Source organism: Hypanus sabinus, chromosome 22 (genome assembly GCF_030144855.1).
Source record: "Hypanus sabinus isolate sHypSab1 chromosome 22, sHypSab1.hap1, whole genome shotgun sequence".
Lineage (NCBI taxonomy): Eukaryota > Metazoa > Chordata > Chondrichthyes > Myliobatiformes > Dasyatidae > Hypanus > Hypanus sabinus.
The window spans coordinates 10,175,722-10,199,808 of NC_082727.1; the positions used below are offsets into that span (position 1 = coordinate 10,175,722).

Consider the following 24,087-nt stretch of genomic DNA (forward strand, 5'->3'; position numbering starts at 1 on the left):
AGGAATTGAGAGAAGGAGATGGCGTTTTTACAGGTAACAGGGTGGGACGAGGTAGCTCTGAGAGTCCATTGGTTTATAATAGACATTGGTAGATAAGGTATCTCCAGAGATAGACATAGAAACAGAAAATAGGTGCAGGAGTAGACAGTGAGATTGAGAAAGGGAAGGGAAGTTTCAGAAATGGACCAGGTAGATTTGAGGGCCGGGTGGAAGTTGGAGGCAAAGTGGATGAAATCCACAAGTTTCTCACTGTGCAAACACGAGGGAATCTGCAGATGCTGGAAATTCAAGCAACACACACAAAATGCTGGTGGAACGCAGCAGGCCAGGCAGCATCTATAAGGAGAAGCATTGTCGATGTTTCAGGCTGAGACCCTTCGTCAGGACTAACACTGTCTCTTATCTCCAGAGACAGCTTATTTCCTGTTTAGATTCTAGAGATGATGGGCTTGCCCAATGAGGAAGGAATAATGGGACTAGACCTAATACTCTCTAGAGGTTAGAAACCTGAGAGATTAAATCAGGTAACCTAATCAAATTCCAAAGTGAGTTGATTGGGTAGATGCAATAAGTTACTAAATTGGTTTATTATTCGTACACCTACCAAAAAACTCGGAAAACTTGTCTTTGTTTGAGGTTGTTTCGAGGCAATGTCTCAAAAAGGCAGCAGCCATCTTGCCCGCTTTTCATTGCTACTGTCAGGGAGGAGGGACAAGAACCTGAAACCACACACTCAATGTTTTTGTAACAGCTTCTTCCCCTCCACCATCAGATTTCTGAACGGTCCATGAATCCATGAACATTATCTCACTAGCATTGCTCTCTTTTTGCATTACTTATTTGTTTTTCATACATTTAGCTTTGTAATGTCCAGTATATTTATGTATTTCACTGCACTGCTGCCACAAAACAACATACTTTCAGTCAGCATTTTATTAGGTGCACTTGCTCGTTAGTGCAAATATCTAATCAGCCAATCATGTGGCAATGAATAAAAACATGCAGACATGGTCAAGAGGTTCAGTTGTTGTCCAGACCAAACATCAGAACGGGGAAGAAATGTGATTTAAGTGACTTTGACTGTTGGTGCTAGATGGGGTGGTTTGAGTATCTCAGAAACTGCTGGTCTCCTCAGATTTTCATGCATAACAGTCTCCAGAGTTCATTGATAATGGTGCAAAAAACAAACAAAAAAAAATCCAGTGAGTGGCAGTTCTGTGGTGAACGTGTGTTGTTAATGAGAGAATTCAGAGGAGAAAGGCCAGACTGGGACAGGAAGGCAACAGCAACTCAAATAACCACACGTTACAACAGTGGTGTGCAGAAGAGCATCTCTGATCACACAACACGTTGAAGCTCGAAATGGATGTGCTACAGCAGAGGAAGATCACGAGCATACAGGAGGTACCTAATAAATGTACTGATGTGAAGAAGCTTAGAGACAGTATTTGACCCCATTTTGCCAATTAAAGTGTCCATTAATCACCGATTAAGTCATTGAGGAAGATTGAGACATCGAGGCAAATGCAGAAGACGAGGGGGAGCCCAGCGCCGACTGTCGTCCTTTTGATTGCTGTCGGAGAAGGATTCTGTGAGCGGCCTATTACCGTGGTAGACGAGTAGGCCTCTACCCTTGTGCGGTGTCTCTCCTTTCGGTGATGTGAGGACGCCACCGTGGTTCTGTATTAATGGAATGACATGCCGTTGTGCGGGTTTGATGATTCTCTCTGAACACCTTTCATGTCCTTCCTTTGTTTAGTGGCTGTCTGGAGAAGATGAATCTCTGAGTTGTATGTTCAAGAATGGAGAGAGGCAGAAGAAAGGAAATTATAAGCCAATTACAGGTCAATGGTCTGGATCTTTTCAATGGCCCCGATGATCTCATTTTCATTATGGACGTCCGGGTCCCTATGGAGGGCATTAAAACTCTCCGACAACAGACCTAAACAGTTCCACTCCCCCTGTCTGGCGGAACTGGTCCTCGCTCTCAACAATTTCTCCTTCAGAAAAGCTGGAATCTGGTATGAACTGCCAGAGGGGGTGGTGGAGGCAGCAACGGAAGCATTTTGGCAGCTGTTTGAAAGAGCAAAGTACAGAGGGACATGTAATTAATGTAGACAAGTGGTAGACATGAGGGCCAGCAGCTCCATGGTGGGCCGATGGGCCTGTTTCTACGCTGTACGACTCTAAACGTTGGATCTTTTTCTCTCATCTTGTTAATATTTTGTTGCTTAGCAACATGCAAGCGAGCAGCTGTAGGCATCCGGAAGCAGTCTCTATGAAAGATACTTGCTGTTATACAAGTTTCTATAGCAACTCATGTATTCCCCACGGGGAATCAAAATTCCACAGTGTCAAATGTGGAATGATCCACATTTAATGATCCAGAAATCAGAGCCCCTGCCCCCTGTACCAGTTCCTCAGCCACGTATTCGCATACCAAATCATCCAAATAAGACATTAAGACAAGTGAAGGGATAGACAAACTTCCACGGTTTTCAGCGTCACGCTGCTCAGTCATTTTAATGACCTAGGTGTAATGGAATTATATTTAATTGGAGATCAATCTTTGACATAATCAGGCATCAATTGTACAGTGATCTGCTTTCCCCCGCCCATCATCGGCTGCTGTGCAGAAGTATTTAGCTGCACGTAGTTTTGGGACTTCGTGAAAGACGCTATATTAAAGCAAGACTCGCAAAGTACTGAAGTAGTTCGATAAATCAGGCAGCGTCTAGGGAAGGGAACAAACAGACGACTTTAGGGCCCGAGTGACGCTGACGTGACCTCCATAGTGTGACTTGTGTTCCTTCAGCATTTCGTATTTAATTTCCAGAAACTGCAGAATCTCTGGTGTTTGTATAAAAGCAAGTCGTGTTTTTTTTAATTACAGGAAGAATTCTCATTGAATTTCAACTATTCAGTAGTTGTAAGCCAGTGTTTTTATTTCTTTTGTTTAAGATTAAAGAATGCGGAAAATATATTTCCCAAGAGTTTAAAACAACGGTTTCGTTCCTTTTTAACTTCATTGCAAACGATACTTTGCTAATCGTTCAATCCTCTGCATCCCGCTTTCCGAAATTCCCTCGATCGCCACGTTTGCACTAACTGTCAATCAAAGCACCGACGTCTGAGCGCGCCCACACGCGGTGACGGTAACGCGCACGTCGGCCGTCAGAACTGACGCCAATACGCGTATGTGGGAGGGGGAAATTGGAGGCGGTATCTGAGTGACAGGAGTTCTGACCAATAATCGGTGCGACCATCTGAGGCCCGTGGCCCATTTGGACCAATGATTGTGTCTAATAGGCGGGTTTAGGACTGCCGCGGTTAGCGGGGAGAGGGTGACTAAAGCCGTGGCGAGTCCCTTCCTTTCGTTCAATCGCGTCCGGAGCTGGCTGCCCCCGGTTCGGCCATGGACACTCCTCAAGCAGTTGCTACCACCTCTTTACGGGGCTACTGGTGTGGATTAATGGAGGACTGTCTTTAATGGTAGGCAAGATGCCAGCGAGGAGAGGGGTGGGTGGGAGAGAGGGGCCGAGCTGGGCCCTGTGGGGATACGGGAAGTGAGGGGGCTGAGGTGGGATGGGTACGGGAGAGAGGGGACGAGCTGGGCCCTGTGGGGATATGGGAAGTGAGGAGGCTGAGGTGGGATGGGTACGGGAGAGAGGGGACGAGCTGGGCCCTGTGGGGATACGGGAAGTGAGGGGTTGAGGTGGGGTGGGTGGGAGAGAGGGGACGAGCTGGGCCCTGTGGGGATACGGGAAGTGAGGGGGCTGAGGTGGGGTGGGTGGGAGAGAGGGGACGAGCTGGGCCCTGTGGGGATACGGGAAGTGAGGGATTGAGGTGGGGTGGGTGGGAGAGAGGGGACGAGCTGGGCCCTGTGGGGATACGGGAAGTGAGGGGGCTGAGGTGGGGTGGGTGGGAGAGAGGGGACGAGCTGGGCCCTGTGGGGATATGGGAAGTGAGGAGGCTGAGGTGGGATGGGTACGGGAGAGAGGGGACGAGCTGGGCCCTGTGGGGATACGGGAAGTGAGGGATTGAGGTGGGGTGGGTGGGAGAGAGGGGACGAGCTGGGCCCTGTGGGGATATGGGAAGTGAGGGGTTGAGGTGAGATGGGGAGGGGGGAGGATCAGACAGCTCTCGCCAACAACAAGGGAAGAGAGGTGGCGGGTCTGTGGGTTTTGCAATGAACGGGGATGGGGGGTGTAACACACTTAAATGCTGGAGGAACTCAGCAGGTCAGGAAACATCTATGGAAAAGAGTAAACGGTCGACGTTTTGGGCCGAGACCCTTCATCAGGAAGGGGTGTGTGGTCTGGGGCTTTTTTCCTCACGTGAAAAGGGAAGGAAGCTCTGGGGACTTCTACCCAATAACTGGGGAAGAGAAAATGCTGATTATAGTGTTAGTTTTTTGGGTGCAGTGCAGGTTGCACCATGACAAGGTAGATCCAGTGATAGTTTATCTTTGTTTTACTAAAGGTCTGTACACTAGTCTGATTACAGAGTCTTATAAAAAGTCTTGTGTTCTCAAGCTCTGTGTCTTTGATGTGGAAAAGGGGAGGAGGAAGGATGTCCAAGGCAGAGTGCTTGGGACAGTGGCGATTTTAGACAGTCAATGGGAGGAGGGACTGCCACACGTCCCGAGCTCTCTGCAATCGTTTGCCGTTTTGGACAGAACAGTTGCCAGTTGTGTTGATCGATCAGTAAAGATCGACGATGGTCAGTATGGACATGAGGGATTTTCTTAGTCACTGAGGACCTGGTCTAGTTTCTTGGCCATTGTATTTACAGGCTGGACTAGGAATGCAGAGAAGGGACAGAGTGGGGAGACTGTTTTTCTTCACAGTAACAGGGAAGGAGAGGGGTTTTGTCTGCAATAATGGACCTAGGGGCTTTTGTTTGCTCACACTGGAACAGGGAAAGGAGGCAGAGGTTTTGGGGACTATTACATCAGGAACAGGGGAGGATAAGTGGACCTATTCTGGGAACTTGGGGAAGCTCTTGGGGTCTTTGCCCCCGTGGGTGATGAGAATTTAGGGTTTGTCTTCCTTTCATCTTGCTGAATTTGGAGCCTGTGAAAGTTGCTACTTTTTAAATCTTTTTTAAAACACAGCATTCATTAAAGAAAATGTTTTCTGAGTAATTGATTCATACACAGATGATGGAACGTAAGAATATCATTAAGACAGGAGCTGTGTATCTAATCCAATCAGAATGGTTGATATTTTACCTTAGTGCCGCTTTCCTGCACTAGCTCACATCCATTGATCTCTTTAATATCTAAAGGCCTATCAGTTTCTGCCTTGAGTATACGCAGTGAATGAGCTGCCACAGAACTTTTGGGTAGAGCATTTCACGATTCACTGCCTTTTAAATTTATGTCTTATTTTGACAATGACCCATTAGCTTATGTTGACAAGTTCCATAACTCTAATAAAATTTTCCTCACCATTCTGCATTTCCATCCCTTTCCAGCACCAGCATCCCCCCCTCCCAAACCAGCCTTTTCAGAAGATTTCAATAATAGCACATTTACTTCTATGTCAAGCTTTTAATTTCCTGCTCTGTGTGTTCATTTCTCTTTCTGCTTTGGAGCCATTCTGTTGCTGATTACATTGTCTTGTTTACGTATATATCAAGTCTTGATCTCTACTTCCTGACTTAGAGTAAACCAGTCACTTACGTGTTTCGAAATTGCGATTTGTCAGATGGGAGTTTACAATGAAAGTAAGCAGTGTGTGTATTACAGACAAGTCAAAGGTGTGTGTGTACCCTGGGCTGTTTAATGGTAATTGCTTTCAGTTCTTTTTGGGATGTTATCATTTCAGTCCCTTCTTATTCCCTCGAAATGCAGTCAATGCTAAATCCGTCTCATTCAACAGCGTGAGAACGAGAGTTGTATGGCAAGGTGTTTTACAAGGCCACAATGAGACTCCAGCTGGCAATTCCTGATCAAAGGGATTACTAGCAGGAAATCTAATAATTTTAAGAGTTTTGAAGTGGACTGTCTAAATTGTGCAGGGTTTTGCTACCTGTGGTTGCTTGAAGGAAATGAGGCTGATGAGTGCAGAGTCAGAGGGTGGAAATTGAGTATTGTGGAGTTCAGAGTTGGGCTACTTAAGATGCATCTTTTAACAGAAGATGAGAATTTTAAAATCTGTTGAAAATCAGTATGCAAGAACGAGATCTGGTGTTGACCAGAATCTGAGTTTTGAGTGAGCTCTTCCAGAGAGGGTGTCAGGTGAAAATATTGGATAAAATACCTGAAGGTTAACAAGGTGTGAATGAATTTTGATGTCTGATAAGCAAAGGTTGGTATGCTCATTGGGCACCTTAAAATGTTTTCTTAAATAAATTTCATTTAAAATCCTACACTTGGAGATTCTTAACTGCAAATGATATTTGGTGCACTGTGCATGGTATTCTTGTGTGGTTAAAATGCCATGTGATGATGCTACTTGGGAGGTGCACATTAAAGGGATGTTTATGACCAAGTTTTGGACAGTGTTTATTTTTGCTTTCGTAACTTCCGCTTTTTCTCATTCCTTCCCCCATCTCATTCAGCTACTGGGTAAGACCCAAACAGCGTGGACATTCCTTCTAGTTCATTCATGATGTGTCATGTTTGACTTGGTGGTTACACATGCTTGTGGTTTCATGTTCCACTCTGGCAAAATTACCATTTCCTATATAGAGTGAGTGCCACAGCACCAGAGATGTCACCTTTCAGTTCTACATTTTTATTCTGGCTTTTTGTCCTTTGGATGTAAGAGATTCCATGGCACAATTTCAGAAACCGGCAAGGAGGTTTCCCCTTAGCCAACGTTTAATTTTCAATCAGCAAAACAAAACAACAATCTATTCATTATTACAATTCTGCACATGGGGCTTTGTGTTGCAGCGTGTTATTTTTATATTTCCAAAGTGCTAATTGGCTGTAAGTCACTTGTGTTAAGGGATGATATTGAAGTGCATTGCTTTTTCCAATGTTGTGCTATTCAAGGTGAATTTATTATGAAAGAACCTATTATCTAAGAACTTAATATGTTACCTTATACTGCCTTGCGATTCATTTTCTTGCAAGCATTTACAGAAAAAAGAGAAATATAATTGACTTTCATGAAGAGCTATACATAAATACTGACAAACTGCCAATGTACAAAAGGCCTACTGTGCACAAAAATAATACTGGGAACAAGTAAAGGGTTCTTGAAAGCATACAGAATTAATTGAAGTTATCTACGTTGGTTCAGGAGCCTGATGGTTGTAGGGTAAAAGCTGTTCCTGAACCGAGTGGGTGTGGGGCTAAAGGAGTCTGTACCTGCTGCCCGAAGATGAGCGAGGGCATGGCCTGATAGCGGAGGTCGTTCATGGATGTTGCTTTCTTGTGGCAGCCCTGCATGTCTGTGTACTCAGTGGTGGAAAGGGGTTTGCCTGGGAGGGCAGTTCTATGAAGGTAGGGGTGCTGCCTTGCCACCTTTGCAAAGGCATTTGTGCTTCTTGCTTGTGCTAGGGGAAGGGATAAATTGCCACTATCCCCAGCAACAATGCTGGAGAAACTCAGCAGGTCAGGCAGCATCTGTTTGAGGGAAATGGTCAGTTGACATTTTGGGTTGAGACCTTCCATCTGGACTAAAAGATAGAGGAAGATAGCTCGTATGTTAAAAGTAGAAGGAAGATGTGAAGCAAGAGCTGGCAGGTGGATCCTGGGGAAGTGGGGGTGATGTCAATAAGCTAATCCTCTGCTGAAACACTTTTACAGGGGCTGGTTGCATTCCTGAATGTTGAGAGCCCAACTGAAAAGTGTGAATTGGTACACAGTGGGCTCTGATTGCTGTATTAGACCTGAACACAATTGTTAATTGGCCTCCACAATCTTCTGACCACTGAGCTGAAGAAGTGGCATCATAAGTCCAGGTGCAATTTTGGTTTCTCTGTCTAAGAAAGGATTCATACACTTTGGAAGGAATGTGGTGGAGATTTACAAGGTTAATTCCCGGAATGAACAGATCCGTGATCCTATTGAGTTGGGGGGGGAGCAGGCTCGACGGGCTGAATGGCCTACTCCTCTTTCTTATGTTCTTATGAAAAGGTTGATTTATAAAGAAGGTTTGAGTGGATTGAGTTTCTACTTTACTGATTATCATGAAACATGTTCTGGGAACCACTGATAGGGTGGATGCCAGGAAGGAGGACTTCAAACTAGGTAGTATAGCTTCAGGTTAAGGGTCTGTCCATTAACAGGCGAGGAAGCACTTCAGAAAGAGTCACACAGTACAGAAACTGGCCAACATTTTCCATACCAATCTGTAATAATCCCATTTGTATGCTCAGGGCGACATACAATTATACAGTCTTTTGAAGATTCTGTCTCAATGCTGCCTAAATATAGTTATTGCACCTGATTCCACAACCTCCCTTGAATCTTCTTCCTCCCACTTTAAACCTATGCTCTCTTGTGTTTGATACCCTTCCTGTGGAAGAGGTTGGGAGATGTTCAAGATGTACCCTATTTATGCCTCTATTACCTGAATACTACTGGTTATTTCCACCCTTTCCCCCTCCCCAACCCCCTTTGTAGCATATTGTTATTGTATGCTTAATTTTGCACTGTTTTAATGTTCCTCATTGGGATTTGGGGTTTTTAATTTGTAAAATGTTTTGAAAAACTAATAAAAAAATTAAAAAACTAGCCTAACCTATCTAACCTCCCCCATAACTAATCTTGCATTGTAGACAACATCGTGGTGAAGCTGCTGTACACGTCCTCCCTGCAGTACTCTTCTCTTAGTCATGACTCTTGCCATTTTCTGTCTCCAAGATGAATACACTCAAGGTGAAAATGTTTTGCTCTTTATGGCAGAGGTCCTAGTTTAAAAGTTTGATCATCTTTTTTTGAAGCACTTGACAAGATTCCTTATTGTGGGCTGATCCAGAAGACTTGGTCTCATAGATGGCCAGTGAGTTGGAAAGTTGGATACAAGATTAGCCGGGTCACATTGAGGGTAGTAATGGAAGGGTGTTTTCTGATTGTAGATTTGTGCCCAAAACTGTTCTGCAAAAATCAGTGCTGGGATCTTGTTTGTTTTATAATACAAAATTTAGATGAAAATTTAGGTGGTCTTATTTGTAAGTTTGCAAACTGCATGAAAGTTGGAGGTTGAGAGGTGGTTAAAGATATAGCAGAGTACAAATCAGTTGGAAATTTGAGCAGATAAGAGGCAGCTGCAGTTTAATCTAGACAAATGTGTGGTGATGTACTTGGGAGGGCAAATGCAGAAGGTGTGCAGTAAGTAGCAGAGCCCTTGGAGCACTGAGCTTTAGACAGATCTTGATGCAAGAGCATAACTCCCTTAAAGTGGGACACGTGGCCAGGGTGGTAAAGAAGGTGAATGACATGCTTGTTTTTTAATGGTCAGGGCATTGAATAGAAAGCTGTATAGAACTTCAGTTAGGTGTATTCTCTGTAGTTCTAGTTGCCATGCTAGGAAGGATGTGGTGGCATTTGAGAGGGTGTAGATGTTCTCTGGAGTGTGTTGGCTATCAGGAGGGGTTGGACAAATTTGAGTGCCACACACACAAAATGCTGGAAGAACTCAGCAGGCCAGGCAGCATCTATGAAAATGAATAAGCAGTTGTTGTTTCGGGCTGAGACAATTGCAGCACCAGCAACTGGGTCAAAAATCAAGGAATTAGATTTGACCCAAGCTGACACAAGTTTATTACCATCTTGGTGCTGCTGAGAGAAAAAATATTGCTTATTTCATCTTTCCTAAGGTTGGTTTGATGCCATAGAGTGAAACACTGGTCTCTGGAAATAAGGCAATGAGGCACTGGTGAAGTCAGCTCAGTTTTTGTTTACCTGGTGATTGTTGATTTTGTCCCTTTTGTGCTTTCCTGGGAAACATTGCAAGCATAACAAAATATTTAAACTGTGCCTTTACAGCAATGTACTGAATTGCTTCAGGATTGTAATCAGTTAAGATATTTGCAAAGAGATTAGAAGTTATTCAGAGTTAGATTTTTGAAGAGGGTGTTAGGACAGGTGGCAGAGTTGGAATTTGGCCAGGGCTTTGGTGTTGCAAGTGCAGCAAAATTTCATTCAGTTAGGTAAAGGATAATGAATCAGAAGAACTGCTTGTGGCTACAATGTGGAAATTAAAATGTAGCAGATTGTGAACTTGGTAAAAGAATAGGGCATCTGAAGGTGGAACTGGCTTGTCATTAGCCTGCTTTCTTGAAAGTACAAAGATTTAATTATTACAAGAAATGGCCAGCTTACTGTACACGAGACTATTTTCAGAAGAAGCCAATCATTGTCCCCCATTTCCCAATACAGAATGGGATAATAGCAAAGTCAATCTGACCAGCTGTTAAATATATTAAAAGTAGGCAATATAACTGGCACAGAGCTTGAAGATAACCAGAACCAATTGAACAATAAAAGTAAGATTGTTTATGCTAAACAGACAGCTGACAAAAGGGTGATAGTTCTTTGCACAGAAGGAATCTTCAACATTTATTATGTTTACTTAGTTGAAGATAGTGTATGTTTTGTTTTACCACACAGTGATTATGTTCCTAGTCTCCCCTCAGGTTTGTGGTGAAGTGCATTCTGGGTGCTAGTGCATTTTTCATGACATCAAAATATAAAATGTTCTTAATTGAATGTCTGGGGTAGAGAATTTCAAAGATTTTCAGAATGATAAACCCTTAAGACTCTTCGAGCAGGAGAATCATCCTCTCTGTCATTTAATGCTGTGAAACCTTTTTTTTGCAGTTTAGTGGAGGACCACTCATTGCTTTAAATACCTGAGATGATGCCTAGCCTACTGATTCTCTCATACAACAGACCTGTGATCCCAGTGGCTGGCTGCTGAATGCTTATTATACTGCAAAAGCAAGAAAATTCTTCTCACAATAAGACCAAAATTCTGTGTAGCAGTTGTGTATAATTGCTGTAAGACTTAATCACAGTGGCACTCATCAAATCCTCCAAAAATACAAGTCAACACACCATTTTTCTTCCTAAACAGTGGCTGCATCTGCATATAGCTTTAAGTAACTTGTGTATAAAAGAAACCGAGGTACCTTTATTCAAATATTATTTTGGTTGAAACTCACTGGTCTAACAGCTGTAGTCCAAAATTTTTTTTGACTCTGTAGTGCTAATTCTAATTAAGATCTAAAATTAACCAAGACCTGTACTAATCTGCAGCTGCTGTGATCTCAGACATGAGCATTTCTGACTTGAGACTGAGTTACTGACACTTCTGAGAAATCTTTGGTAACCCAGGGTGTACTTTCACCAAAAAGGAAAGTTCTCCTACTCAGAATATGATCAGGCGACAATTTGTGTGGTGTGGTGCCAAATTAGAGAGTTTCAATTTGTATTGACAAAATACAAAGCATTTCTGTTTTGCACTGAAGTGAGTAGTCTCAGATTTGTCCACGTTGTAAAATGTTCAACGTTAAGTGTTTATTCCTCTCCATAGATGCTGCCTGACTTGCTGAGATCCTCCACCATTTTGTGCATGTTGCCCAAGATTTGCCCAAGAATCTCCTGTGCATATGGCATTCACCGTATTTTTCCTATTAGTGCATCTTCCTTTGAAGCTTGTAATTTGTCCTCTTTGCTATTCGCTTCCCACTTAGTTCTGGGACATTTGATTCCCTCAAACAAATAGTTGATATTGCTTCTAAGGAGTTGTTGCTAAAGTTCTGATCCAACTAGTCACAGAATAGCATCCTCAGAAGGGCCTGAATCAGCTCTTCATCCACATGTATATTATCCCCTGATTCTATACAGTCTAACTTTATTGATTAATCACCTGTGTAAGACATTACTGGAAATCTGAAAATCCAAATGCTCCACATCCATTGTTTCATCTCACCCATAAGGAATGGGGGAAGTAGAATTGGGCCATTTGGTCCTCTGAATTTCCTCTGCTGTTTGCTGAGATCATAGTTGATCCAAGCTTGGATTCTGTACTACCCTGCTCTCTCCCCATACTGCTTGACTTGCGGTTTAAATATCTATAAGTCTCTGTCATGTCAAAAACAGATCGATAGATTTCTGTATAGTGAGGATTTTGGGAGGGGAAGGAGGTGATATAAAGGTAGAGCAAAAAAGTGATGTTCGAGGTTGAAGTAGCTGTTGAATGGCAAAGCAGGTTTAAGAATCTGAATAACCTACTAATCCTATTCTTTGTGCTCATGGAAGCTCACAGTCACAATATTTGTGAGAACTGTATGTATAAAGATAGGAATAGAGGAGGCATCTCGGTAGATAACCTGGCATCAATGTAAACAGTGAGCTGTGTGGCTTTCGTCTATACTGAATTGACATTTCCTTTTCAAATTCCATATACTTTGACTACACAGTTGGCAACTGAGAACATCTCAAAATACTACTGATTCTTTTGGAGTTAAAAGAGTTCAATTGTGCAGGTTGTGTGGTTGAAGTTGCTTTAGAACTAATACATGCCCAGTCAAAAAGAATGTCCTGTTATATCCATCATCACCACCCCCCCCCCACCCCCCGCAGCTCCCCACTCGTTGACATCCAACATACAGCTAACTTGCTGCCTTTCTGCTAAGCCTTGACATCTTGGAAGGTTAATAGTCAAACAAAGCACACAAAATGCTGGAGGAACTCAGCAGGCCAGGCAGCATCTATGGAAAAGAGGTTGACGTTTTGTGCTGAGACCCTTCAGCAGAACTGGAGGGGAAAAAAGAGTAGATTTATAAGGGGGAAGGAGGGGAACAAGTGCCACACCTGCCCCTTGCAAGGATAAGTGCCAGGAGAGAGATCAGTGGGGAGGCTTTTCCCTCTAACCTTATCTCCTTCTGATGCTCCTCCCCCTTTTCTTCCATTGCCTTCTGTCTTTTCCTATCAGATTCCCCTTTCCCCCTCCCAGTTTCACCTATCACACTGTGCTTCTCCCCCCCCCACCACATTTTAACTCTACTCAACTTTTTTTCTCCAGTCCTGCTGAAGGGTCTCGGCCTGAAATGTCGACTACTCTTTTCTATAGATGCTTGACCTGCTAAGTTCCTCCAGCGTTTTGTGTGTGTTGTTTGGATTTCCAGCATTTTCTCTTGTTTGAGGTTAATCTTCATCTTGTTCTGTAAATGATGGAATTGATTATCAGACTTTTTTGTAGATAGAGAAATGTAAAAGTGACTGAAGTTAGTTTGACACCTACAGCAGTTTCATCACTAACGGCCAGAAACAATTGGTGGGGCAGCTTAAAGAAGTTAGTAAACTTCCTTTGTTCATCTGGTCCAATCAGCAGCTTTAAAGCACTGTTGTAGTGCATTGCCATAACTGTAACGGAGAGAGAGAATCTGGGTGTGTGAGCTAAATGGGGATCTCCCTCTATTTGCATTTTGCAGAGCCCTGAACCTGAATCCCTCTGGTTATGTTTAATGTTCATCATCTGATACCAGGCATTCCAGCTGAAGTATTTTTAGTTGTATTTTCCATATCTGGTGAGCCAATCATCAAATATTTGCCGAGCAAGAAGCTATAATTTTTTTCTTGATTAACAAGGAATGTTTTGTCTTTCCAACTTGGATTGCTTTTATTTGCAGAGTAGATGATTATTCAGCCAGTCTGAATTCTCTACTAACACTCAGTAATTTTGAAGGCTTACTGGTATTAGCGTATACTTTTATCATAGTAAAAGCTGAGGACTTGTACTACCTGAGCAAACCTGAATAAATTTCTCCAATCATCACATCCCATTAGTTAACTTGTTTGGGCCCATCCTGAGACCCACAAAAGTTTATTTGATGACAATGATCTCTCTTTTCCAAAATTATCAGTCTTTCCCAAAATATTTAAGTGGAATTAGTTATTTTTGTCCATATCCTCTGTAAAATTAGTTTTAGAATGGAATGAAGAATGAGATCCATCCTGATAAAAGGATCTCTTCCCGAAACACAACTGTTTATTCCTTTCTATAGATGCTGCCTGCCTGATCTGCTGAGTTCCTCCAGCATTTTGTGTGTCTTGCTTTGGATTTCCAGCATCTGCAGAATCTTTTGTGTTGAGAAAGGAATGATGAAAGATTTAATATGGAGGTACTTTGACACTAGATTATAATACTTTGTGAGTCTTGTTATAAGAACCGTAGTCATGATAACTTTGTTGCTTACAACCTTGTTATCTAAAAAACAGTGTTGCCTACAAAATAGCCAGAATCATGGGGCAGCTAATTAGAACATGTCTGTAAATCTCCTAACTGATATTTGCTAGGTTTTATTTCCTCTGCAGAAACTGGAAATGCTGTTGAGTTTCAGTACTCTGCTAGTTTTAATAGGCTAACCCCTACCTTACATGCGTCTTGGTTTCAGAAGCTAATCATAAACATGAGATTCTACAGATGCTGGGAGTCCATTCTAGAGCAACACACACAAAATGCTGGCAGAATCTGTGGAGAGGAATAAATTGTTTTAGGATTGATGGTTCTTGGCTTGGAATGACAACTGTTTATTCTTCTCCCTAGGCACTATTTGACCTGTTGAGGTCCTCCAGCATTTTGTGTATGTTGCTCAAGCCTTGTCATTGTCAAACTGGTTAAGATTAAATACAGAAAAGCGTAATGCTCGTAAGTTGTGACAGAAGTTTCTGAGCCTTTTCAGAAGGGAGATTTTATATATTAAACTAGCCATTTTTTTGGTACCCTTCATCTATGAAGCTGCATCATGCTCTTTATCCTAAACAAGAGAAAATCTGCAGATGCTGGAAATTTGAGCAACACATGCAGTGCTGGAGGAACTCAGCAAAATGCTAATAAAGCTAGGGCTTTTGGAGTTCAAATCTGGCATTCTCTAAAAGTTGGTGTGTTCATCCTGTGAGTGCATGGGTTTCCTCTGGGTGGTCCAAAAGTGTACCAGTTAGTAGGTTAATTGATCTTTATGAATTGTCCTGTGATTAGGCTCGGGTTAAATAGGTGGGTTGCTGGGCAGTGCTGTTCATTGGACCAGAAGGGCCTGTCGCAGTGTATCTCTAAGTAACAGAACAGAATATACCAAGCTACAAAGCAACGGCAATGAAAGAAGCCCCTCACTCACCCACCTACCTACCCATGCAGATACACAGTCCTTTAACCCCAGGACAGACAGTCTTTGGCCTCCAGCCTCCAGTGGACTCATGGATTTGAATACGTTTGTTATGTCATTTCATTAAAGTCATTGCCTATTGTCATATTGTGCAGTTTTTCTTTACTGGGGTACCACCTGCCTCCTTCAAAAATTACAAAAGTAAAAGGCGTAGGACTTTTTTGTCCATCTGGCTGAACTGATCCTATAAGGGAACATTGACCTTAACCCTACTGATGGAGGTGAGCTTTCTTCTACCCTTTCAAGGCCATAATTTTGTTTACGGAAGGAGGAAATGCAACATTATAGAAAAACAGCAGTGGTGTATTCAGTTGTGAGAAATGGCTTTTTATCAGATTGGTCAATAAAATTGCAACAAGAACAAGTAGACAGCTGTGGTTATTGGGTATACTTAAAGCAGATGTTGATGGATCTAAGGATGCAGGGAGAAGACAGGAGAATGGGTTCAGAGGAATAATAAATCTGCCATGATAGAATAGCCTAATTCTGCTCCTTCTAGCCTTATGGTTTCAGAAAAGGCAACATTGCAACAAGATGGGCACTGTCTTGGGAAAGGACAATGGCATTGGTTATAGTTATGGAGGGTTTTGCAGAACATTGTCACAGATTCTCAGCACCTTCTACAGATGGTTCAAGGCCAAAAAGGATATAGGAGGTGGGAATCTGTATTGCACAGAAGACAATGGGCTTTGTCCTCGCTCTGAGGCACTGATATTCCATTCCTTTTACCTCAATATCAAAGGCTATACTGTTGCTTTCAAGGCAATGATGAATTTCATTCAGAGATTACTCTTACTCGTATATTCTGCAGACTCTTAACAGAGTTAAAGCTCTAGCATGGTGGCCTGTGTTGTCTCTGCATTGTTTGTGCTCAGTGATTGTGCATTGTTTGTGCTTCCACTTTGGAAGCTGGAACAAGAGGGCAGAGTATTGTCTGAACGGTGTCGAGTTAGGTAAGGGAGAAATGCAAAGAGACCTAGGAGTCCTAGTTCACCAGTCAATGAAGGTGAATGAGCAAGTGCAACAGGCAGTGAAGAGGGCAAATGGAATGTTGGCCTTTGTTACAAGGGGAATTGAATACAAGAGCAAGGATGTTCTTTTGCATTTGTACAGGGCCCTGGTGAGACCACACCTGGAATATTGTGTACAGTTTTGGTCTCCAGGTTGAAGGAAGGACATTCTGGCAATTGAGGAAGTGCAGCGTAGATTCACTAGGTTGATTCCTGGGATGGCAGGGCTGTCTTACGCAGAGAGATTGGAGAGATTGGGCTTGTACACGCTGGAATTGAGGAGATTGAGAGGGGATCTGATTGAAACGTTTAAGATAATTAAAGGATTTGATAGGATTGAGGCAGGAAATATGTTCCAGATGTTGGTTGAGTCCAGTACCAGAGGGCATGGATTGAGAATAAGAGGTCAGTTATTTAAAACAGAGTTGAGGAAGAGCTTCTTCTCCCAGAGAGTTGTGGAGGTGTGGAATGCACTGCCTCGGAAGACGGTGGAGGCCAATTCTCTGGATGCTTTCAAGAAGGAGCTGGATAGATATCTGATGGATAGGGGAATCAAGGGATATGGGGACAAAGCAGGGACTGGGTATTGATAGTGAATGATCAGCCATGATCTCAGAATGGCGGTGCAGACTCGAGGGGCCGAATGGTCTACTTCTGCATCTATTGTCTATTGAAGATGGTTCCTTTGGAAACCTCGCTGTTGGAAGGAGGCGATTGAAAAGGAATCAGGTGATGTCCTTCCCTTGACTGTGGTTATTACAGTTGAATTTACTAATTTTATTGGAGATGATCACCATTGCAACATCTGTGCTAATGTATCTTGTTCTTCCCTGATGTGGGCACTTTGTGGATTTGTGCCTGAAGCTTTTTAGATCTTCAACAGGGATACTACTTGCTGCTGACCCTGTAGTTGTGGTAATGGACTTGACTGTGAGCAAGAGTGGTGCCAAGGCTGGTCAGAATAGGTTGCTGTGGGATGCAGTCGAGGGTAATCATATCAAGAACAGATTATTCAAAATGTTCTCTACATTTCCATTGCCCCTGTCTCTCTGATGAACTCTCACCTGTTCCTGGCTGTACATGGCCATGACAGCACTGTGGAATCTATGCACGTCCCAACAGTGTTTGCTGAGCCTCACTTGTTGCCCCAGTCTGAATTTTTCTGTTGGGCCTCTGTCTTCATGTGCCTGTCCAGCTGTTATTTCCTCCTGTAGAGAATTCATTTCTGAAGTGCCTGTATTTGTGATCAGTTAGCTCCTCTGTGGTCATTCCATCAGATGAATTTTGACTTTGAGAACACGAGTCTTTTCATGGTCAACATCACGCAGTCCTGTGTAAGTGGGGTGTGTTGCCCAACAAAAGCTTTGTGTGAGGTACTTGAGAGTTGTACCATTGCTGCCATTGGTGTGCCAGATGCCACAAAAAGTAGGTTTTCCCATTGGCAACCTATTTTAATATACATGTTTCTCCCACTATTCAAAGGTAGAGCATTCCTGTGAAATGGTTCGTAAACTAGAAGCTTAAGTTAAAGTGAAGAAGCAATTACTATTTATTTATATGGGAAAAAGTTGTGAGTGTTCACAGACCCAAAAAATAACCTACCAAATCATGCCAAATAACACATAAAACCTAAAATAACAGTAACATATAGTAAAAGCAGGAATGATCTGATAAATACGCAGCCTATATAATGTAGGAATACTTCAATTATTGCAGCACTGTCCACTGCAGTGAAAATCTCACGCAAGTGCTCTCAGCAGCACTTGTGGCCCGTCAGGAGAATTTTTTCCAGTAACCTTTAAGCTATGAAGCTACCAAATAACACATAAAAATACACAGCCTATATAAAGTAGAAATAATGTACGCCCAGTATAGTTTCACTTACCGGAATTGGGAAGACACTGATGATGGTGTGTTAGGCTGAGTCATCGGAGGTTGGGGTGGTGGGACACTTGGGTGTCATCTTATCGTCATCTGTTTCCATCAGGGCAGGCAGGTCACCTTCTTCTATGTCTGCCTGCTTTGATGTCGAAGGTCGAGGTTCATCGTCTGCTGTGGCTGATGTGGAAGGTTTGAAAAATGACAGTATGCTTGACTGCTTAGCCTCGCACATTTTTCTATCATACAGTTCTTTGTAAGCACTCAAACCATCCTGCAAATATGCCCTAAACCTACGTACCCTTTCAAAATTAAAGTCGTACTTTTCTGCAATCATTGCAGCATTGTCATTTGCAGCGAAAATCTCACGTAATTGCTTCACGTTCAGTTCCTGGACGTCTTCACCTTCAGGCCTTTCACTATTGCGTTCGGTTTCAATTGTTATCCTTTCCTCTTCATCAGCTTTTTATCTGTCAGTTCTTGGTCATGGGATGCCAAAACCTCTTCAACATCATCTTTGTCAACTTTCACAAACCCTTAACCAAACTCACTATATCCTTACTTAGTTCACCACGATTGAAACGCTTTATTATGTCTAGTTTTACGCTAAATGTAACACCCTTACGCGCTCTTTTAGGCTTTTCCGATACTGTAGAACTCATCTTGCTAACAGATGCACAAAATAAATCGATATAAAGCACATATGCTCACAGGCACGTGTTTAAGCAAAGCTGGCTAGAATGTAGTTCCGGGGGAGGAACTTGGATGCTTGGCGCATGCTGCCTTTTTTCATAACAGTGAAACCACCTTCTGTTAGCGAAAACAGGTAACTAATGTAGGTCTTTCGTAACAGTGAGTTGACGTAAAGCGAACATTCAAAAAGCGGGGGACACCTGTACTTCCCATTCCCATTCTGACGTGATGGTCAATGGCATTCTGTCCAGTCCGGATGAGGCCACCCTCAGGGTGGAGGGGCAGCATCTCATAGTCTGTCCAGGTAGCCTCCAACCTGATGATATGAACAACAGTTTCTCCAGCTTCAGCTACTTTCTTCCACCACCTCATTTTCCATGCCCTATTCTGGCTCCTGTCTTTTTTTTTTATTAGTTTTTCAAAACATTTTACAAATTAAAAACCCCAAATCTCAATGAGGAACATTAAAACAGTGCAAAATTAAGCATACAATAACAATATGCTACAAAGGAAGAGAATTTAGCAAAAAAAAAAGCACCTAAATTAAAGACAAGTAAGCATAGTGTCCTCCCCAAGCCCCACAACACAAGAAAAAACAACAGCAACTCCAGACCAACCACAACACAATATAGAGAGTATAAGTCAGGACAGCCAAGCTCCCAGACTGTGAATACACTCAGCAACAGAGGATAATAATGCCTTCTACCGGGAAAAAAAAAGGAGCTGAAAGCAAGGGACCGAAAAGAAAAAAAAACCCTAGTCAAGAGGAAGGTTATGAAAGTACTCGATAAAAGGTCCCCAGACCTTATGGAACTTTAGATCCGAATTGAGAACTGAATAATGAATTTTTTCGAGGTCCAAACAGGCCATGGTGTCGTTAAGCCATTGAGCATGAGTGGGCAGGGCAGCATCTCTTCATCTGAGGAGGATCAAGCGTCTAGCCAGAAGAGAGGCAAAGGATAATATTCGGCATTTGGTCGGACCCAGACATAAATCTGTCTCGCCCCAAAAACCGAACAGAGCAATTAAGGGGTTTGGTTCTAGGTGCTGATTCAGAATACACGATGATGTAGTGAAGACATCTTTCCAGAATTTCTCCAAGCTCGGACAGAACCAGTACATAAGGATGAGAGAGGCCACGCCCCTCTTGCATTTATCACAGAGCGGACTAACGCTAGGGTAGAATTGAGATAGTTTAGATTTAGACATATGGGCTCTATGAACAATCTTAAACTGTAAAAGGCAGTGGCGAGCACAAAGAGAGGTTGAGTTAACCAATTTGAGAACTGAATCCCAGCTCTCCTCAGATAAGGAGATATTTAAATCCTGCTCCCAGGCCATTTTGATTTTATGTATGGGGGCCCGTCGTAAGGCCGCTAGTTTATCTCGGATGATTGATATTAAGCCTTTACCTAGTGGATTCATGGAAAGAAATAGGTCCATAGCATTTTTCGCAGGCATTTCAGGGAAGTTAGGAATTAAAGGAGCAATAAAGTGTCGGATTTGGAGATATCTGAAAAAATGAGCATTGGGCAGATTGAACTTAACAGAGAGCCGCTGAAAAGAAGCGAAGCGATTATCAATGAAAAGATCTTCAAAATGTCTAATGCCCTTCCTATACCAAACCTGGAACGCTGAATCATATGTAGTAGGTAAAAAAAAAGGTGATTATGAGCAATAGGGCTGGAAACGGGAAACCCCTGGAAACCATAGCATTTCCTGATCTGAGCCCATATACGCAAAGTGTGTCTAACAAGAGGATTAGCTATTGATCTGGGCAGACTACTAGGGAGTGCAGAGCCAAGAAGTGCAGAGATAGATAATTCTTTGGTGGAGCTCAGCTCCATCGCCACCCAGTTAGGGCACTCGGGTTGGCCATGGAAGAAACTGGCTCCTGTCTTGCCTCTTCTCCTCACCTGCCTATCACCCTCCTTTCCTTTCTCCCATGATCCACTCTCCTCAGATTTTTCTTCTTCAGCTCTTTACATCTGCCTATCACCATCCAGCTTTTTATTTCATCCCCCTTCCTCATCTTCCCCTTCACCTGCTTTCACCAATCACCTGCCAGCTTGTACTTCTCTTCCCTCCTCCCCCCCCCCCCCCCACCCCCACCTACACACGCCTTCTCCCTTCTGGACCCTTCCTTCCCATATGAAGGAATTTTGCCTAAACATCGACTGTTTATTCCTCTACATAGATGCTGTCTAACCTGCCGAGTTACTCCAGCATTTAGTCTGTTGCCATTGGTGCTGATGTTTTTTGGGTTGTGTTGAACGTAGAAATCTACAGCACATTAGTTGAATTAGAGAACTGAGTAGATTTGACAGTGGTCAGTCTGGCAGCTGCTGGTACCTGTCATGAGAGTGATGAGAGCATCTTTTAGCCTTGTGTGATGCATCAGGTGCCAGTACTTGTACCAGGAGTCCTGCCATGAAATGTTGTACTGACGAAAATTGATATTTGTCCTGACAGCTGTTCTCTGTTGGGGAAGGACTCCAGTAGGGCTGGCCTTGCCTGTTTCATCCAAGTGTTTGTTCCCAGTTGGAATGAGACAAACGGCCATGTGAGTTAACTAATTCAGTATGGTGAACTTCTGAGAGGCCTTGCTGGTTCATTCTTGTTGAAGCTCAATCCATGAAGACTGTTCCTTTTCCAGTTTGACCTGCAGTGGTGTACCTGCCCCCGTTTTCATTTAACTGCTCATCATCATCTTGTCATCTCTCACTCAGTGTCTCAGCATCTGCCTTGTTTCCTGTCGTTTCTCACTGTGTCTCGGCATCTGCCTTGTTTCCTGTCGTTTCTCACTGTGTCTCGGCATCTGCCTTGTTTCCTGTCGTTTCTCACTGTGTCTCAGCATCTGCCTTGTTTCCTGTCGTTTCTCACTGTGTCTCGGCATCTGCCTTGTTTCCTGTCGTTTCTCACTCAGTGTCTCAGCATCTGCCTTGTTTCCTGTCGTTTCTCACTCAGTGTCTCAGCATCTGCCTTGTTTCCTGTCGTTTCTCACTGTGTCTCGGCATCTGCCTTGTTTCCTGTCGTTTCTCACTCAGTGTCTCAGCATCTGCCTTGTTTCCTGTCGTTTCTCACTCAGTGTCTCAGCATCTGCCTTGTTTCCTGTCGTTTCTCACTCAGTGTCTCAGCATCTGCCTTGTTTCCTGTCGTTTCTCACTGTGTCTCGGCGTTTGCCTTGTTTCCTGTCGTTTCTCACTCAGTGTCTCAGCATCTGCCTTGTTTCCCATCGGTTCTCACTCAGTGTCTCGGCATCTGCCTTGTTTCCTGTCGTTTCTCACTGTGTCTCGGCATCTGCCTTGTTTCCTGTCGTTTCTCACTCAGTGTCTCGGCATCTGCCTTGTTTCCTGTCGTTTCTCACTCAGTGTCTCAGCATCTGCCTTGTTTCCTGTCGTTTCTCACTCAGTGTCTCAGCATCTGCCTTGTTTCCTGTCGTTTCTCACTCAGTGTCTCAGCATCTGCCTTGTTTCCCGTCGGTTCTCACTCAGTGTCTCAGCATCTGCCTTGTTTCCCGTCGGTTCTCACTCAGTGTCTCGGCATCTGCCTTGTTTCCCGTCGGTTCTCACTCAGTGTCTCAGCATCTGCCTTGTTTCCTGTCGTTTCTCACTCTGTGTCTCGGCATCTGCCTTGTTTCCTGTCGTTTCTCACTCTGTGTCTTGGCATCTGCCTTGTTTCCTGTCGTTTCTCACTCTGTGTCTCAGCATCTGCCTTGTTTCCTGTCGTTTCTCACTCTGTGTCTCGGCATCTGCCTTGTTTCCTGTCGTTTCTCACTGTGTCTCGGCATCTGCCTTGTTTCCTGTCGTTTCTCACTGTGTCTCGGCATCTGCCTTGTTTCTTGTCGTTTCTCACTGTGTCTCGGCATCTGCCTTGTTTCCTGTCGTTTCTCACTGTGTCTCGGCATCTGCCTTGTTTCCTGTCGTTTCTCACTGTATCTCGGCATCTGCCTTGTTTCCTGTAGTTTCTCACTGTGTCTTGGCATCTGCCTTGTATACTGTCGTTTCTCACTGTGTCTCTGCATCTGCCTTGTTTCCTGTCGTTTCTCACTGTGTCTCGGCGTTTGCCTTGTTTCCTGTCGTTTCTCACTGTGTCTCGGCACCTGCCTTGTTTCCTGTCGTTTCTCACTCTGTGTCTCGGCACCTGCCTTGTTTCCTGTCGTTTCTCACTGTGTCTCGGCATCTGCCTTGTTTCCTGTCGTTTCTCACTGTGTCTCGGCATCTGCCTTGTTTCCTGTCGTTTCTCACTGTGTCTCGGCGTTTGCCTTGTTTCCTGTCGTTTCTCACTGTGTCTCGGCATCTGCCTTGTTTCCTGTCGTTTCTCACTCTGTGTCTCGGCATCTGCCTTGTTTCCTGTCGTTTCTCACTGTGTCTCGGCGTTTGCCTTGTTTCCTGTCATTTCTCATTCAAGTGTTGGGAGGAACCAGCCCCCAAGCCATGCTGCACTGAAAGTTGCCTTTGAGGGTTTCCTGGCTCTGCTGTGGGTTTTGATGTTCACACACTTGACTTTACTTGCCATGGTTGTGTCATTGGTGTATGCACAATTGGCCCTTTTTGAAACTGTGTGGCACAGTGGCCTGGCAATTAACACGGCACTTTTCAGTGTGCCAGGTGAAAGATTAGGGATCAATTCCCACTTCTGTCTGTAAGGAGATTGTACAGTTTCTCTGTGACCATGTGGGTTTCCTCCTAGTGCTCTGGTTTCCTCCCACATTCCGTAGACTTGCAGGTTAGGGTCAGTGAGTTGTGGGCGTGCAGTGTTGGCACTGGAAGCACGGTGGCACTTGTAGGTTGCCCCCAGCACACCCCAGGTACAAGTGATGCATTTTCACTAAGTTTTGGATGTAAATCTGTCCAATAAAGCTAATCTTTAAAATTAGCCCAAGATATGAGAATGAAACCTTAGCATAACGTTCTGGCTGGATTCAAACTATATAAATATTGTGTTGTGGCTATCTAAGCTGAGATGCCTACGTAAATGTCATGTTTTGTACGATGGTAAAATGGCTTTGTTTTTCATACTGTTACTTAATGATAACATGGGATTGCATAAAGAAGCCAACCTTTTGGTACAAGAACTACTTGACTACATTATGCCACTATACTAATAGTAGTTAGCACGTGATTCCCACACCCCCCAGAAAGATTACTTACCCAATAGGGAGAAGTACTACAAGGAAGCACTTGTAATAAGAAGCATAGATAGTGAATAACCAGCAAATTTTTCCTCCCAGGCTGAATTAGTTAATACAAGGGGGCATAATTAGAAGGTGATTGGAGGAAAGTGTAGCGGGCTTTCAGAGTGGAGTGGGTGGAATGTCCTGGGTGGTAGAGCCAGATACATTAGGGGTATTTTTAGAAACATGAAGTGTTCT

General features: G+C 43.5%; 1 protein-coding gene across 2 annotated transcripts in view; it reads left to right on the forward strand.

The window, feature by feature from the left end:
• Positions 1-3,324: 3,324 nt before the first annotated feature.
• Positions 3,325-24,087, forward strand: part of mfsd13a (major facilitator superfamily domain containing 13A) — a 50,909-nt gene continuing 30,146 nt past the window's right edge. The window contains exons 1-2 of one of the 2 annotated variants that reach the window (XM_059947042.1): positions 3,325-3,492; positions 21,186-21,276. The gene's annotated coding sequence lies outside the window, so the exon portion shown is untranslated. The remainder of the gene's footprint in view (positions 3,493-21,185; positions 21,277-24,087) is intronic. The other variant, XM_059947041.1, reaches the window with a different exon arrangement.